The following is a 16,607-nucleotide window of genomic DNA, read 5'->3' as shown; positions in this document are numbered from 1 at the left end:
TATTTCTAACATGTTATCAAAGCCACTGCTCTGACCTTTGTCATAGCAGTCTTGTCTTTATTGGTGTTACCCCATTCTCAACATCGCTTCCACCGTCACAACAGCTGCTGCAGCCTTTCGCCGTTGAACCTTCGACGTCTTCCAGACATCATCCTTGGGTTCCAGACCTACAGAAGTAGTAGTCGTCGTTGAGGAGTTTTGCACTGCAAAGACCACTGCCTCTTTCCGCACCGCCGCGACTCTTGCCCTGATCAGTTTGCTGAAGGTACCACTAAGATCGTCCTGCACCGATCTGCAACTTGGTGGAAGCCATGAAGCCATCGGAGCCTGCACGCGTACTCTCGCGCCTCTAGAAGATTCTGCGCTTCATTCCACGTGCCGCACGCACTGTACACGCCGTCTTCAGTTCCAGCTGACGTCAGCTGGAACTGAAGACAGCACGTGCGCATAAACTAATCTTAAACTAATTGATCAGTTAAAGTAGTATGGTTATAACTATATCCATAAAAAAAATATTGTATTTATATACTTATAATTGCGTGTACTATTAGATTCCAGTTATAAAAAGTTTATATCCCAGTTTTTTTTTTTGGGTTATTATTATTCTATTTTTTTTTTTTGAAAATGTGTAAATACCGTATTTTGTACCTCTTATGACTCGGGCCTCTATTCTCTAATGATGGTAAAATTCTAAAGTCCAAGGTTAGTTGAGGGCCTGATCAGATTATAAATTGAATTGAGGAAGGTTTTTATGGAAAATATAACTCTTTATGAATAAAGTTATTTTTGGAAAATAAAGGCCATGAAAACCCTACGGCTGCATGGGCATACACCCGTATGAGTACACAAGCTTAATGCATGGGTATGCATACATGGGCCTGCGTACACAGCTAGGGTTCCAGAAGCTATGTAAAGAAAGTTTTTTGCAATAAAGCTGAGGTTTGGAATGAATCACACATCGTCTAGGAGTGTTCCAAACCCCCATTTTTCAACTATATAAAGCCTTACATAGTATATTTAAAAAACACATAGAAAATCCTAAAGGAAAACACAAGATTCACTAGAAATAGTGAATCAAAGAGGGAGTTTTTCACTAAACATCCTTAAGTCAACATTTTCTAATTATGGCCTTTTTTGGCCTTGATCTTCAAGTTTTAAGATTACTAATTACTTTTGTATTTGATTGTAAATAGATTGACTGAGGGGAATGGTCAAAATCAAGCTTGAAAAGCTTCTTGTTTGAGGTATTGACTTCTAAACCTTTTCTTTTCATTTTCTTCTTTTAATTTTGTTTTTTTGCTTTGTTTGTGTTTTAATTTGTTTAGGTAGCCCAGGGTTTAGTAGCTTTCTGCTTTAAAGCATGTTTAGGTTGTTAGATTTATTGTTTTAAGTTTTGCTCTGTTTTCTACATTTTTGGTTTTTGGGTTAGGGTTCTTAGGGGGTGTATGTGTACACATGTTTTTTGCATGCGTATGCAGACTTGAAGTATGTGTATGCATACAATTGTTCTGCATACGCAAGCCTATGTATGCATATGCATACTTGTGCCCAAAAACCCTAATCTGATTTTTTTTTTTTTTGCTTCTGTTTCCTTATTTCTCTTACATATTATGCCTCTATTTTGACCTTCTCTTATGTTTTTGAGTCCCTATTTCTCTATTTGATTGTTTGTTTGCCTTTAACATGCTAGATTAGGGTTTCTCTTTAATGATTTCTTTGTTTTTCCATGAACACGCATTTAGATGTCCATGCGTGAATGCATAGGTGTTGAGATGCATTAAGATAAGTGAGGTAAGACATGCATTCATATGAACATGCACTTATCTTATGCTTTGGTGATGGATATGAACATGCTTGGTTGAATGATATGTAGGGATATCTATCACATGTTTATTTTGATCTTGCCATGCTTGTGTTTCTACCATGATTTTGTTTGCTGCCTTGAATGTAATGAGATAGAAATATGCTAGGGTTTATGATGATATGATGCCATGATAGATGTATCTTAGGGTTTTGGGATGATTGATATCATGTTGATTGTTAGATATATGTTAGTGTATGTGAGAGTATAGAATGCAATGTTGAATATGCCTTTAATGAGATTAAGACGTAAGACACAATGAATGAAAGCCAACCCACGGGTTGGGTGGTTTTGGGTGTTTAATACCTTCTCAAAATCGTACCTAAACTTTGAACTCATACTCTAGTATTAAGATCAATCCTTCCATGTAAGGGCATTATGTAAATGGTTCTTGGGCCTAATCTAGGCGACTCCTTCTTTTCTCCACCCCGGTCCACTTAGCCGAGGTGTACTCCCCTTTCCTAGGAGGCAAACTACTGCGCCCACAGAAGGATGATCCAATTATATCTTATTGCACTTGTTTAATGAATTTTAGCTAAAAAAAAAAAAAAAAACGAAAAATTCAAGTCAAGAGTAGGGGTGGCAAATGAGTGGGTTGGGTAGGATTTGGGTTAAGTCATAAATGGGTTGGGCATATAATAACCCATTTATCCATTTATTATTCGTTTTCATATAAACTAAATACCCATTACCCATAAAACCCATTTAATATAGTAACCTATCCATTTAAACTAAAAATGGCCCAAGTATCCTCTTGACCTCCAAAAGTATGAAAATACCCCTGAATATCCAAAATTACCACCAAAAAAAAAAAAAAAAACCCCTTTGGTTTCTAAGAAAACTGGTAGTCTGGTACACCCAACCAATGTACGGTATCCGAGAAAATCGATTTACCCACTGTTTTTTTTTTTTTTTTGGTAATCAGGAAATTCATTAGAAACTAAGAAGAAAAGTCAACATCAGAACATAGTCTGCTATAATACAGACCACTACTATCCGCCTGCGTAAAAGGTAAGATGTCCACAGGTGGAGCATCATACAACACAAAATCCCTATCCTGGTTGGTCCCTATCCTAGCTAGAAAATCAGCACAACTATTAACTTCGCGGTAACAGTGACAGATCCGAACTTGAGTTAGCTAAGATAAAATTTGCCTACAATCATCAACTAGTGGGATGACAACATTGTTGGAATAAAAAGAATTAGACAGTAGCTGAACCACTGCTTCAGCATCTATTTGAATATCAACAGATAGCAGATTGAGATTTAAGCAAAGCTGAAGCCCATCTCTAAGTGCCCACAGTTCAACTATGAAACTAGATGCAGTGCCAATGTTTCTTGAGAATCCAGCCAGCCACTCGCCTTGATCAATCCGAATAATACCACCTCCCCCTGCAGTGGGTCCAATTGAGGAGCCATCTGTATTGAGGCGAACCCACCCCTGTTGGGGTTTCTCCCATCGAAATCGCTGCACTTTTTTCTTGCTAATATTCTTTGGATTAATAGCATAGTGAAAAAACTCAGCAGCACTGAACACAATATCTTTATGAACATTGAGCTGAACGGGTCGATTATTAAACACAACATTATTTCTATGCTTCCATATCAACCAAATAGCGAAGGGAAAAATGATATCCAATGGCAGATTGTTGTTGCAATAGTTGCTAGCATTGCCAAAACAATTGTTGTGTATCCACTGGTGGGTGCTTCCCTCATAAAAATTGTTGTCAGCTCTCATTCCAAACCTGGTCCAGATACTTTTTGCCGCTGGGCAAACTCTAAGCCCATGAATAATAGTCTCGGCCTCTCCTTGACAAAGCTGGCATGTGTTGTGCTCCCTGATGCCTCACTTAGCAAGACACTCTCCCACCTCGATACTATTGTGAAGGCACATCCACAAGAAAAACTTGATGCGAGGGAGGGTATTAATCTTCCATACCCAAGAGCCTAAGAATTGGCTTTGCTCAGTACTGCACCCTGTGGCCAGCGCATACGCTGATTTGAGGTCAAAATCTCCACGGTTGGACCCACTCCAACTTAGTCTATCTTCCCCTCTTGAATTAAGGATGGAAAAGGGAATAGACTTAATGCTCATAAGAATTGAGTCAGTTAGTTGAAAGGAGATCTTAGACTAGTCCCACTCTCTATAACCCGACCCAGCAACATCAATTACTTTTAAATTCTCCTCTGCCACAGTGAGTGGCCCTTGGATAGCTGCTTGAAGGCTCCCTTAAGAATACCAATTATCATACCAAAGGCTTAAGGTACTGTTCCTTCCCGGTATCCATTGAATGCTTTTGTTGAAACCCTTTTCCCCTTTTACCATGGCTTTCCACACTCTAGAACATGGCAATTTCTCTTTGTTGCTGGAATTTAGTCGACGAGTCGTGCAATATTTTCTTTTTAGGACCTTTACCCAAATTGAGTCTTTTTCCGTATGGTACCGCCAATTGAGCTTAGCAAGAAGGGCAAGGTCTTTCCCCTTGGCAAATTGAAGACCAAGACCTCCATCCACTTTAGGCTTCGTGACTTTTTGCCATCCAACCTAGTGAATCTTCTTAGAGGAATTCGATGAGCCCCACAGAAAATTACGATTAACTCGATCAATGTTCTTAAGTAACTTCTCCTGGAAAGCCACACATTGCATAGTGTAAGCAGGTATAATGGAAGTAGAGGCTTGAATAAGGACTGCTCTACTTGCATAGGACAGTAAACTAGCCTTCCATCTTGCTAATTTTTGCTTGACTTTATCCAAAACAAAGTTCAGGTCATGGTTGCCTGCCCCTTGATGTTTAATTGGAAAACCAAGATATTTTCCTAGATTAGGGGTTGATTTGAACCCCAATATATCACAAAGAGATTCCCTCATGTCTATGTCTACATTCGGAGAAAAGAACACTCTGGATTTGCTGTCATTAATGGATTGGCCTGATCGGGCACAAAAAGCATCCAGGACATCCTGGATTGTTGAGCAGTTGACATGATCAGCTTTTGCAAATAACACCAAGTCATCAGCAAAGAAGAGGTGAGAGAAGGCCGAGCCACCTTTTGAGCTTTTGACTGGGATCCAGCTCTTATCACAACATTTTTCTTCGATTAGGTGACCAAGAACCTCCATACACAAAATGAAGAGGTAAGGGGAAATCGGGTCACCTTGCCTAATACCTCGGAAAGGATGGATGGCCTCCACATTACCCCCGTTGAAGAGAATAGAGGTAGATACGGAAGACACACAGCTAAGAATAAGATCCACCAACTTATTTGGAAGATTGGCATTGAGAAGGACTTCCCTAATAAAGCTCCATTCTAACTTGTCATAAGCCTTCTCAAGATCCACCTTTATGGCCAAATATCCAACTCTACCCTTTTTGCTACTAATGGTGTGGATGAGCTCTTGAACCACAATGGCATTGTCAACACCCTTCCTACCTGGAATGAAAGCCAACTGCATAGGAGAGACAAGCTTGACTAGGTGGGGTCTCAATCTAGCAATAATGATTTTTGTAACCAATTTATACACAATGTTACATAAACTAATTGGGCGGTAATTCCCCAAAGTTTCTGGCCCAGCAATCTTTGGAATTAATGCCATATTAGTTTTTTTAAGAAATTCAGGCATCTTACTGTCCATGAAAATCTGTTTCACTTCCTTCTTGACGAAGTCCCCAACAACCAACCAAAATCTCTGAAAAAACCCGGCGTGGAGACCATCGGGTCCTGGAGCTTTAAAAGCTTTCATAGACCACATACCTTCCTTAATTTCAGCATCAATAATTGGAAGGCTCAAACTAACATTTTCCTCCTCTGAGAGACAAGCTTGCCAAGGAGAAGGAGAAGTCGGGATCAGCGGGGCGCTCTCTAAACTGGTAGTAAACAGGTCTGCAAAGCCCTTCCTAATAAAGTCCACAATCCCCACCTCATTTTGAATCCACTCGCCAACATCACTCTTGATGCCGGATATTCGGTTTCGTCTTCTCCTGACAATAGTTGATAGATGGTGGAAAGCGGTATTCCTATCACCAAAGACCAGCCTGTTAATGCAAGATTTTTGCACCCACAATTCATCCTCCAGGTTCAGAATATGATTCAATTCTTTATGAAGTGTGTTCTCAAGCTCCAACAAAGAATGGGAGGGATTCCTTGCTATATCTTTCTGCACTCGATGAATTCTTGCCATTACTCTCTTCTTCTTTCCAAATATATTCCCAAAATGGTTCTTGTTCCACTCCGAGGCATTCTTGGCAAATCTATCAGTGGCATCTTATAGGGATCTTGAACCTCCCCAAGCTTTAGATACTACCCGAGGAAAAGACAAATCTGATAGCCAGCAACTTTGGAAGATAAAAGTTCTTTGAAGAAAATTACCATTACTCGGCTCAGCTTCAAGGAGAATGGGACAGTGATCAGAATGGCATTGGCTGAGATGGGTAACTCTTTCATTGGGGTGAGTAGCACACCAAGTAGGATTGGCAAAAATTCTGTCAATTCTTTCTTGGATGAGGTCGTCAATTCCTCGACGATTGGCCCAAGTAAATTGAGGCCCAGAGAAACCCATATCAATCATGTTACAAGTATCAAGACAGTCTTTAAATGTGAGAGACCTGCTAGATTTAACACCCCGACCCCCATATTTATCCCCATCCACAAGAACTTCATTGAAATCACCATCAATAATCCACGACATCTTATGAAGGTTAGCAGCAGATTTTAAGTTATTCCAAAGCACACATCTATAATGGAATCTAGGACTAGCATAAATTGCAGTAAAAATACACTCAAATTTAGAGGAAATTACCTTCACCAGCATCTGGATTTCCTGCTCTGTATTGGCTAGATGAGTTATTGACACCTTATCAGAATTCCACAACAACCATAATCCACCAGCAAACCCAATAGTGTCAGTGTGGATGGCTCCATCAAACGGCAACCTATCCGTGATGTCCTTGGCTCTCTCCCCACCAATACAAGTTTCCATAATAATCATTATCGCAAGATTGTGGTTGTGGCACAACTCTCTCACATGATTCTGAAAGGAGGGCTTCAGAGCGCCCCTGCAATTCCAAGCTATGATATTCATAACTAACTGATGGAAGGGAGTCGAGCACTCATTAGACAGAGGGAAGAGTCTCTCTACCTCCATCAAAATCCATCCTATCTTCCTCATTTGCTCTTTTGTCTGCCCGTTGCTTGGCATCAGCGTCAAGCAGAGTACTAACATCCCCATCATTTTCTCGGTGACACCCCAAAGGATGTTGCCCATGAAGGTGTCTGCAAGAAGGCTCCACCATTGGTTCAGAAGAAGAAACCCCATCGCCGCAGTCATCGGAGTCAAAGGAAAGAAGATCTTCCAATCCTTTCGAAGACTATTGTTGCACTATCCCCTGTTGTGGGTGGGATGAGCTCAGGTCTCTTCGATACTCACAGCTAGAATCTCCACACTCTGCCCCTCTATGTTGATTGTCCACTTCTGCTCCTGCTTTGCTGCAGAATTGAAATCCACCATTGCTAACAACTTGAAGCTTAGAGATGGTTGCTTCCCAATTAGCTTTAGCTGAAAATCCATCCTTGTTTGAAGCGGCGCTCTTTGGTGAATTCAAACGAGGATGGATTTACCCACTGTTTTGTTTCTTAGAAAATTGAGAATCAAACAAAAGTTCACTTTTGACGTTGATCTTACATGTAATTCTGATCTAAGATTGAAAGTCACTCAACTAAGCAAAATAAATTTAGATCAAATTTGAGTCAGATTCACAAAATCACGAAGAATTCACTTAAAAGCAAACACCTATATGTACAACATCATATTTGTACCAAATCAAACGAAACAAGAGGACGAACTATGATTGTATAGTACACAACCTCGAACATCATTTGTTTCCCAAGAAAACTTTCACATTGAAATTTTCCTGAGAATATATAATTTACAAACAAAAAAAATTAGCGTAAATTGAAAATTTTCATCGATTTAAGATGATTTCTTCGTTGTTGTTTCGAGCTTCAGCCTAAGATTCATGGATTTCATGAATGACAAAATTGAAATTTTTTTCTTTTCTTTTCTCCCTACCGAATTGAAAGGAAATTGAAAATTTTCTAGGATTTCAGACAAAGAACCCTGAAGGCTTGTAGATTCTTGAAAGTTCTTGGTTGGAAAAATGAACTAGAGGTAGAAAGGGATATAGAATATATTTAGAAGCTGAGAAAATGTGAAGAAAAATGCAAGAAAGTCAATTAGAAGAAAAGTGAGGGATGGGTCTACGTCTGAGTAGAGAAGCTAATTTAGTTTAGGGTTTGTTTTTACAAAAAAATGCATTAATAATTTTAGATGGGTGTCCACGGTACCCAATGGTTTTACCCATTAAAAGTCATTTAATTGAATTACCCAAAGAGTCTTTTTCCATATTACCCAAATGTTTAATTGGGTTGGGTTAAGACTTATCAAAATTAGGTGGATAATGAATGGGTTAATGAGTTTAGATAAAAATTGCCACCCCTTAGTCAAGAGTCAAGACGGCCTTAATTTTGTTTACTAATTTGTTTTCCTTGCCTCGCATTTTGTTTCATTTAAAATTAGTACTCAGAAGACCCATCACTTTTGGCAAAAGCAGCAAAGACAAAATTAGGGTGGCAAATTTTACCCAAATCCATTAACCCACCCATTATCTATCTAAATTTGGATAAGTCTTGACCCAACCTAATTAAACATTTGGATTAAATGGGTAAAAACTCATTGGGTAATATAATTAAATTAGTCTTAATGGCTAAATTTATTAGGTCCATTAACCCATTTTAAATTATAAAGCTTAATACATTAAAAGAAAAGAAAAGATAAAACCCTAACTTAACCCAGCCACAAACCTAGCCATCAGACACTTCTATAGACACTTCATTTTGTACGTGGTTAATAAACTTTAGTCACCGGTTCCAATGATGAGCTTGACATGTCTACAAAAGATAATTGAAGTTATTTTGATAGTTTGGAAGTAATCACAACGTAAAAGTGGCCAAATCACTTTGAAAACAATATTGAAAAATGACCTTTGTTCACTATTTTGACCACAACTTTTGGTCCATAAAGAATTTCTGAGTGGGGTTTGTTTCATTGGAACGTAAACATTTGAACACAAATTTTTCCTAATTTGGACTTATATTGAGTAAGTTATGGCCATTTGAAGTTGGGCCAACTGGGCAGTTTGATTTTCTGGGTTTTAAAACTTCATTCTAAGGACACAAAACATCTTGCTTTGATGTGGGTTGGCCTATAAACCCTTGAGAACGTCCAAGACTATTAAAAAACCCCTAAAACCCTAATTTTAACTTATAAATATTCATATTATGTCTCAGATGAAAACCTTAGCTAGAGTGAAGGATTTTTGGGCCTCTATCTTCTCTAAAACCTTATTTTCTCTTTCGAAAACCCTAAGGCAGCCCCTTAGCACGTTTTTTGACAAAATCAAAATCTCTTAGTAGTTAGTTTTAAGACAAGAAACTATTTTCTAATCTCTTTCAAAATCTTTTTCAAACAATCTTTTCAAGAATATCTTTTTATTTTGAGTTGTGATTACTAATGAACTATTAATATATTTGGTTCATTTGATTATCATTCAACCTTGTTGTGTAGGCATTGAGGGCCAGTTAAATATCAATCAAGTTGTGTTTTCCATAAGCAAGGTGAGTCTCTCTTTATGGCTCTTCCTTAATTTGGTTTTTTACAACTTGTGTTCTTATTTTTTATAATTGATTTATTTGTTATACATTGTTAGGACATATGTGGATCATGTTATGAACATATGTCATATAGAATTGGCTAATCCTTAGACAAAATACATTTTACTTGTAATTGGGTAGATCTAAGATGTGTTTAATACTTTAAAAAACAAGAGTTCAAGTTTAGTATTAAAGCCATGAAGATTAGACCAAGAAACAAGTGAAGAAAAGCTGTTCATTAAAGCTGGACAAATTCTCGACAACTGACAACAGATAATATCTATTGAGGATTAATGAATCTTGACAAATAGCTCGGCAAATATATCTATCAAGGTCTCGACAGATAGCTCGACAGTTGTATCTATCGAGAATTATGAAATTCAAATTTTCAAATCTGATTTTTGGCCCATGTTGACATGTATATGTAGGTTTTCTTTTCTCACAACCCTAGACATATATAAGGCTTATTTTAAAGGCCGTCACATATAAGACTTCAAGGAGAACACATGCAAAAGGTGACCGATGCCTTATTCTCTCTAAAAGAAGCTACTGCATCTTTACGCCTTAGGGTTTCGTAACCAAGTGCTTCTTGATCTTCATTGTTAATGAAGTGAAGAACTTTGCAGCCAACAATCTTTTTCAAGTTGGTGAGTTAGTCACGTACTGGGAGTCGTGCATCATTGGTTAGTCACGTACTAGGATTCATGCATCAAAATGGTGTCGTTCATATATTGAAGAGTTCAGAAGTTCTAAAGCGGTAGAATGTTTCTACTGTGAGTTCATCTACAAGGATTGTAAAGTTTAGGGGCAAAAGTTTTGTACTAGATCTGAAACTTCTCTTTACTATAGTGAATTGCTTTTCGGGAAGGTTTTTCCTTAGGTTTTTTACTGTGAAACTAGTTTGTTTCATTGGTTTTTTTGGGTCATCATATCTTGTCTTATTTACTATTCCGTTGTGCATGATATTGACATGATATTGATATTTGTTTGTTTTAATAAGTTTTATACATAATAAATCTGATTAACAACTTGGTTTTAAAACTTGTTAATTATATCAACTAGGGTCTAAATTTCCCGACATACATGCTTAGAATATGTTTTGCGTTGTTTAATTTTTTGTTGTTGTGTTTCATCATGATTTTTATTGGAGAGTTGAATGATTTGATATATTGATGAATATGTTTTGATGTATTAAGTGTTGCTCTTGTTTATTGTTAGGTCCAATGCATGTTTAGGAATAAATTTTGTTTTGTTTAACTTTGATATCTTTGTTGTTAGTTTAGGTTGCTTAGTTTTATATTAGAAGCATTTTAGGTTTGGTTTGATTTTTTTTTTTTGTTGCTTGCTTTAAAACTGTGTTTCTGGGCATGTATGTGTACGCATACTCATGTATGCGTATACACACTCGTGCCCAGAAATGTAGATTTAGGGTTTTTACAATTTTGATTATTTTGCTTAGTTTTAATCATCTATTTAAGTCTTGTTGAGTCTAATTTTCACATGTTTAGGTATAGGGTTAATATAATAACATGTTTCTCATGCTTAGATTGATAGATTGATAACTAGGGTTTATATCTTGGATAAATCACATGAACATGAACATGAACATGCACATGAACATGAACATGCATTGATGCATAGGTGCTGTGGTGCTATGAGGTAAGTAAAATAAGTCATGATGCTATGAACATGATGAATATGCTCGGTTAATTCCATGATGCTATGCTTGGATGTTTGGGATATGCTTGATGTTAATGCCTATTTGATGTTACTGTATTGTGATATGGTTGCTGCCTTGGATGAGATGAAATAGATGTATGCTTGGATTGTGATATGCCATGATAGATAAGCGATTAGGTTTTGGGATGATTGATACCATGTTAATTGTTAGATGAATGCTAGCGTGTGTGAGAGTATAGAATGCAATGTTAATGTGCCTTTAATGAGATTAAGATACAAGACACAATGAGTGGAAGCCAACCCTAGTGTTGGATAGTTTTGGATGCCTAACACATTTCCAAAACCATACCTAAACTCCAAACCCATACTCTGGTAGTAAGATTAAAGGTCATTCCCCTAAAGAACACTATATTCATGGTTCCTAGGCCATTGTAAAATTAGGTGGCAACTCCCCGCTGTGTCCACAACCTCTATTCTTCTTTCTAATTGATTTTCTTGGGGTTTCTTTAGATTTTCTTAGCTACGAAACGAATCTCTCTCTCTCTCTCTCTCTCTCTCTCTCTCTCTCTCTCTCATTTATCAGACCAAGAGACTTTCAAAATCTCCAAGCCCTTGGGTTCCATGTCTCAATTACTTGAAAAACTTTCGATTACCTTTTGATTCAATTGGGAAAAAAAGAGAAAATTTTTGTGAATTTAAGAGATACAGGGTTCTTTGGAAAAAGAGCACAAATGACTCAACATGGTCGAAGCCTTCTCAATCTTTTCAAGAGGTTTCGAGTTATTATTATTATTATTGGCTTGTTTGGCCTATGGGGAAATGTAAGAAACAGTGAGAAAATTATGAAACTTAGTCAAATCGAAGAAAATATGTCAAAATAAAGCCTACTCTAAATTTATTTTGCTTATTTGAGTGTTTTTCACTCTTAAATTGAAGCAGTGTGTAGGAGCCAAAAATGAATCTTCCTTTTGTTTTTTTCTCAATTTCTCAGAAACCAAACAGTGGGTGAATTTTCCTTTTGTTTTCTTAGTTTTCTCATAATCAAACATTGGATATATTAGTTTTCATGGAAAATAGAGTGGGTATTGGTAATTTTATTTTGTTTTTCTTAGTTTTCTCAGAAAATACAATTTGTGTTTTGGTAATTTTCTTTTGCTTTCTCAGAAACCAAATAGTGAGTGAAAAAACCGTGGGTATTTTGATAATCGTTTTTCTTAATTTTTCGGAAACCTATATTAGTTTTCTTATAAAAAAAAAGGTAAAAAATCAATGTTGTTTTGGTAACAATTCCTTTTTAGTGGATATATTTTGGTAATTTACAAGTTTTTGGTGTATGTAATGTGTGTGTGTGTGTGTATCTAATAATGAGTTATATGGGTGGATTGGGTTCCATCCAAATTATAATGGATTGGGTAGGTAATGGATAATCACTTTATATTTATATAGATCATAAATAGATAAATGGGTGATTATGTATCAAATTTACGACGCAACCCAAAAGTTACCTAACCCGCCCAATTATCACCCCTACCCAAGATCTATCTCTACCTAAATAGCTAAGTCCAATACTGGAGCCACAAACCCAATTGCTTTACTTCACTTCAATTAAAGCCCGTGGTAATTAAAGCCCATAACAATTACTTCATTTCATAATTAAAGTCCATGATCGTAAGGTGCTTAGAATTTTGAGAGCAAAAGGTTGAGAGGAGACATTAGGTTGCTTCTGCAACATTACTCCTCTTAATACTTTAAGCATATTTACAAACACACATTCTCACACTTCAAATTCTTCATCAACTGTCTTAAGACATCAAATCAAGTAAGCTAAAACACAACATTCGATGTTTCACAAGCACCCCATATGCACAATTCCCGCCAATAGTCAGGCGAAAAATTGGTGAATAAGAAGGTCCAGCATTGTGAGGAGTCAATTTCACCGTTAGATTTTCCATGAAGCCATTGCTGACAAAGTGGAAAACCTATAGACGCATACAAATGAAAAACCACTACGAGGAAAAATCCTTACCCCCCAAGAAAGAATTTTACTATTAGAATCGTAGTTAAACAAATTGAATCAAACTCTTGATCAAAGTTTCCAAGTAGTGAAAACTTATAGTTGTGACCCGATTATATGCTCCAAGCCGTTTGGACTCTTCCAACTTGAAATCGTTCCATGAACCACGTCCGTGACCCCAACGACCACCTTTAAAATAATTATCTCCGTGGCAACAAACTAGTATTAGGCTTTGTGGCTTAAGCCTTCATCATCAACTGAAAATATTCTCTTTAGATTTACCTTCTAAACAATATTTTATTGTAAAATAGAGGTTTAAGGTTTCTTTAATGATAGCTCGTTGCAATTCTCTTGAAAGCCTCTTTTTTTAGTTGACTTTTGATGTAAGACAGAATTTACAATTTAATTTTTGAAATTATTTAATTTTGATATTTTTATGTAAAAAAACTTTATTTTAGGTTTAGTTGATTTATTTCTTTGTTTTTAGGTGCTTTTAATGTTTTTTAGGTCAAATTTGGTTCCTATTATAGTTAGGTATTAATTAGGACTAACTTTAGAATATATTTTCTTGTCTATTAAGTGTTACGGAGCCCTTAAATAGGCCTCCAAATTTGTAAACGTTTTTTAGTATTATTGATATTAATAAAAATTCAGACTTTTGTCTATTGTCTCTCTAGTAGATTCCAAAACTCTTTTTTCTTGTGGATTCAAGGACCTTTATGGATTCAAGAAACCCTTATGGATTTGAGGTTATTTTCAAAAGTAAACGTGTTTTGTTTCTTGTTTTCTAGAAGTAGACGTGTTTTGTTTCTTGATGCTTTTGCATTCCTGCATCAGTTGGTATCAAAACCTTAACTTATCCTGGTTTGGTGGCTGATGTATGAGACAATAGCAATTCCGATGATAGAAAACTTAGCAAGCATTACGTGACATACAACTAACACTCACAAATATCTTTGCTAGGATGCATGGAAACAATATGGATAATTGTCGCAGAGACATAACTCATGGGCAACCTATTGGTAAGCAAATTTCATATAGACATCATTAAAGAATTGTAAGTTTTAATGGTTTATAAAAAAAGATTTTCTTGGTTGGTTACTTGATTTAGAGGATTTATTTGACTATGAGAATATTTGTGATGAGAGAAAAACTTGCTCTGGATAAACATAGAGAATATGCCTTACATTGGTGGAAACGAATGTAGTTTGATAGACTCATACCAGGTAAAAACAAAAATTTGTTCATGGTCAAGGATGAAAAAGTTGCTTGCTATTAGATTTTTTCCTTTGGATTGTGATGAACTTTTGTCATATACAAAACAACATTATTATTGGCCAAGAATTTTACACTTGAATTATTTTAAAGAGCCATATATTCCACCATTAAGAGAAGAATTACATGTTGAAGAAAATACTTTTCTTGAAGAATATGTAGAAGTCAAAGAAGAAAATATAGAGAAATGAAGGCCTTGTAATGGAAGAAGATCCTAAAATCAAGATTATTGTGGAGGAGAATAACGAAGATCCTATTATAGAGAAAGATCTTGAAGTGGAGATGGTAGAGATCATTGAGGAAGATATTTAGGAGGAAAGTTTCAAGGATCTCAATGAAATCAAATCATATGACTGACAATCTCAAGATCCCTTTATTTTGGTGGTAAGCAATACACTGAAATTTATTGATTTTATTGGGGTTGATAGATTTGATTCAATTTTCGGTTTTTTTTTTTTTGGGTAAATCTCTACAATTACATGAAGACTAAAGAAAATAAATTTCAAGTTGATTTGTTTATTCCATTGATGAGTTGCAAGTATGGAAAGAGGATCAAAGGGTTCAAACATTGAAGTATTTGTTTATTTGAAGCAGAAGATTTTAGATTTCAAATATGAACTCGAGGACGAGTTTGTTTCAAGTGGAGGGATCTAATGTAGGATAGAATCTACAATTTAATTTTTTTTAATTATTTATTTTTGATATTTTTATTTAAAAAAACATTATTTTAGGTTTAGTTGATTTTAGGATTCTAAAATCCTCATAGATTTGAGGTTATTTTCAAAAGCAAATGTGTTTTGCTTGTTTTTTTTTCTAGAAGTAGATGTGCTGGTACTTGATGCTTCTGCATTCCTGCGTCATCTTTAGTGTGCCTTTAATAGTTTTGGATGGAGGGCACACATTCCAAGCCAACAATGGACCAAGTTAAATAAATCAGAAAACATAATTCTCATGTGTTAAAAGGAGCGAGCCTTAATCGAGAGCATGTTAAGAGGCCTATCTCGGTTGATTGAGACAGGATTGAAGGGCATTTAAAATTCTAGGAATTGCCAAGATCTTTAATTTCATCATTGACACTTGATCTTATACCTGTGAATGGACAACTCAAAACAAGATTAAAAATGATGGAATTTTCTAACTATAAAACCTATAAACTTTGTATTTATCCCTTCTCACTGCAAGCTCAAATCTATGTCACTTCATTCATACATTGCACAATTATTACGAAAAATTTGCAACCTTTATCTTCTATTTGACCTTTTTTTTTTTTTTTTGTTGCCGTGAGGGGGGGGGGGGAACAAAGATGACTTATGGAATGCAAGGTTTTGAAACCCGGATCGTTCATTGAACCGTAAAAGGGAGAGGTTCAAGGGTTTTAAGGTCGAACCTAGATTGAACCGGAGTCAAACACAGATGATGTCATAATTAATTAAAGCCAAAATATAGATATTAAATTTATAAAACTAGCAAAATTGACTAATATATCTATATATGTGAGGGAAATTTAATGATTTTCAAGCATATATTTAATAATTAAATAAGAAAGTTAATAAAATAAAATAATAACCATGAAAACATTAAAATTTATGATTAATTTTTGAAGTAAAGTTGAATATCTTTGAAGGATTTTTATTATACTTTTTTTTATTCCTTGTAAGAGATGGATAATTTAATTAAGTAGAATAAAATTGTGTTAAGTTGTTTTCATAAAAAAAAATATTGCTAAGGGGTTGGACCGCACGGTTCTTGACACTGGTTCGTGCGGTCCAACCCCGGTTGTAGGGGTTCACGAAATTAACTAAAAATACGGTTCTTTATGCTTAAGAACCGGTTTTCATCCCGGTTTTCGGTTTTCACGATCCGACCTCCCGATTCGGTCCGATTTTGAAAACAGTGATGGAATGTTGAAGTTGACAATCTAGTCTTGCTTTATGAAGTAAGGTTTCAGGTTGTCCAACAGGTATCTTGTTTAAGCATACAGGGTGGTAAAAGGGATCATACATATTTGAGAGAATAGTTAATTGTCAAAAAGAAATTTAGACATGCTCATTATTAAAATTTAATTAATTTTTT

The sequence above is a fragment of the Castanea sativa genome, chromosome 1 (assembly GCF_040712315.1).
Source record: "Castanea sativa cultivar Marrone di Chiusa Pesio chromosome 1, ASM4071231v1".
Taxonomy (NCBI): Eukaryota; Viridiplantae; Streptophyta; class Magnoliopsida; order Fagales; family Fagaceae; genus Castanea; species Castanea sativa.
This window is presented reverse-complemented; position numbering follows the sequence as displayed.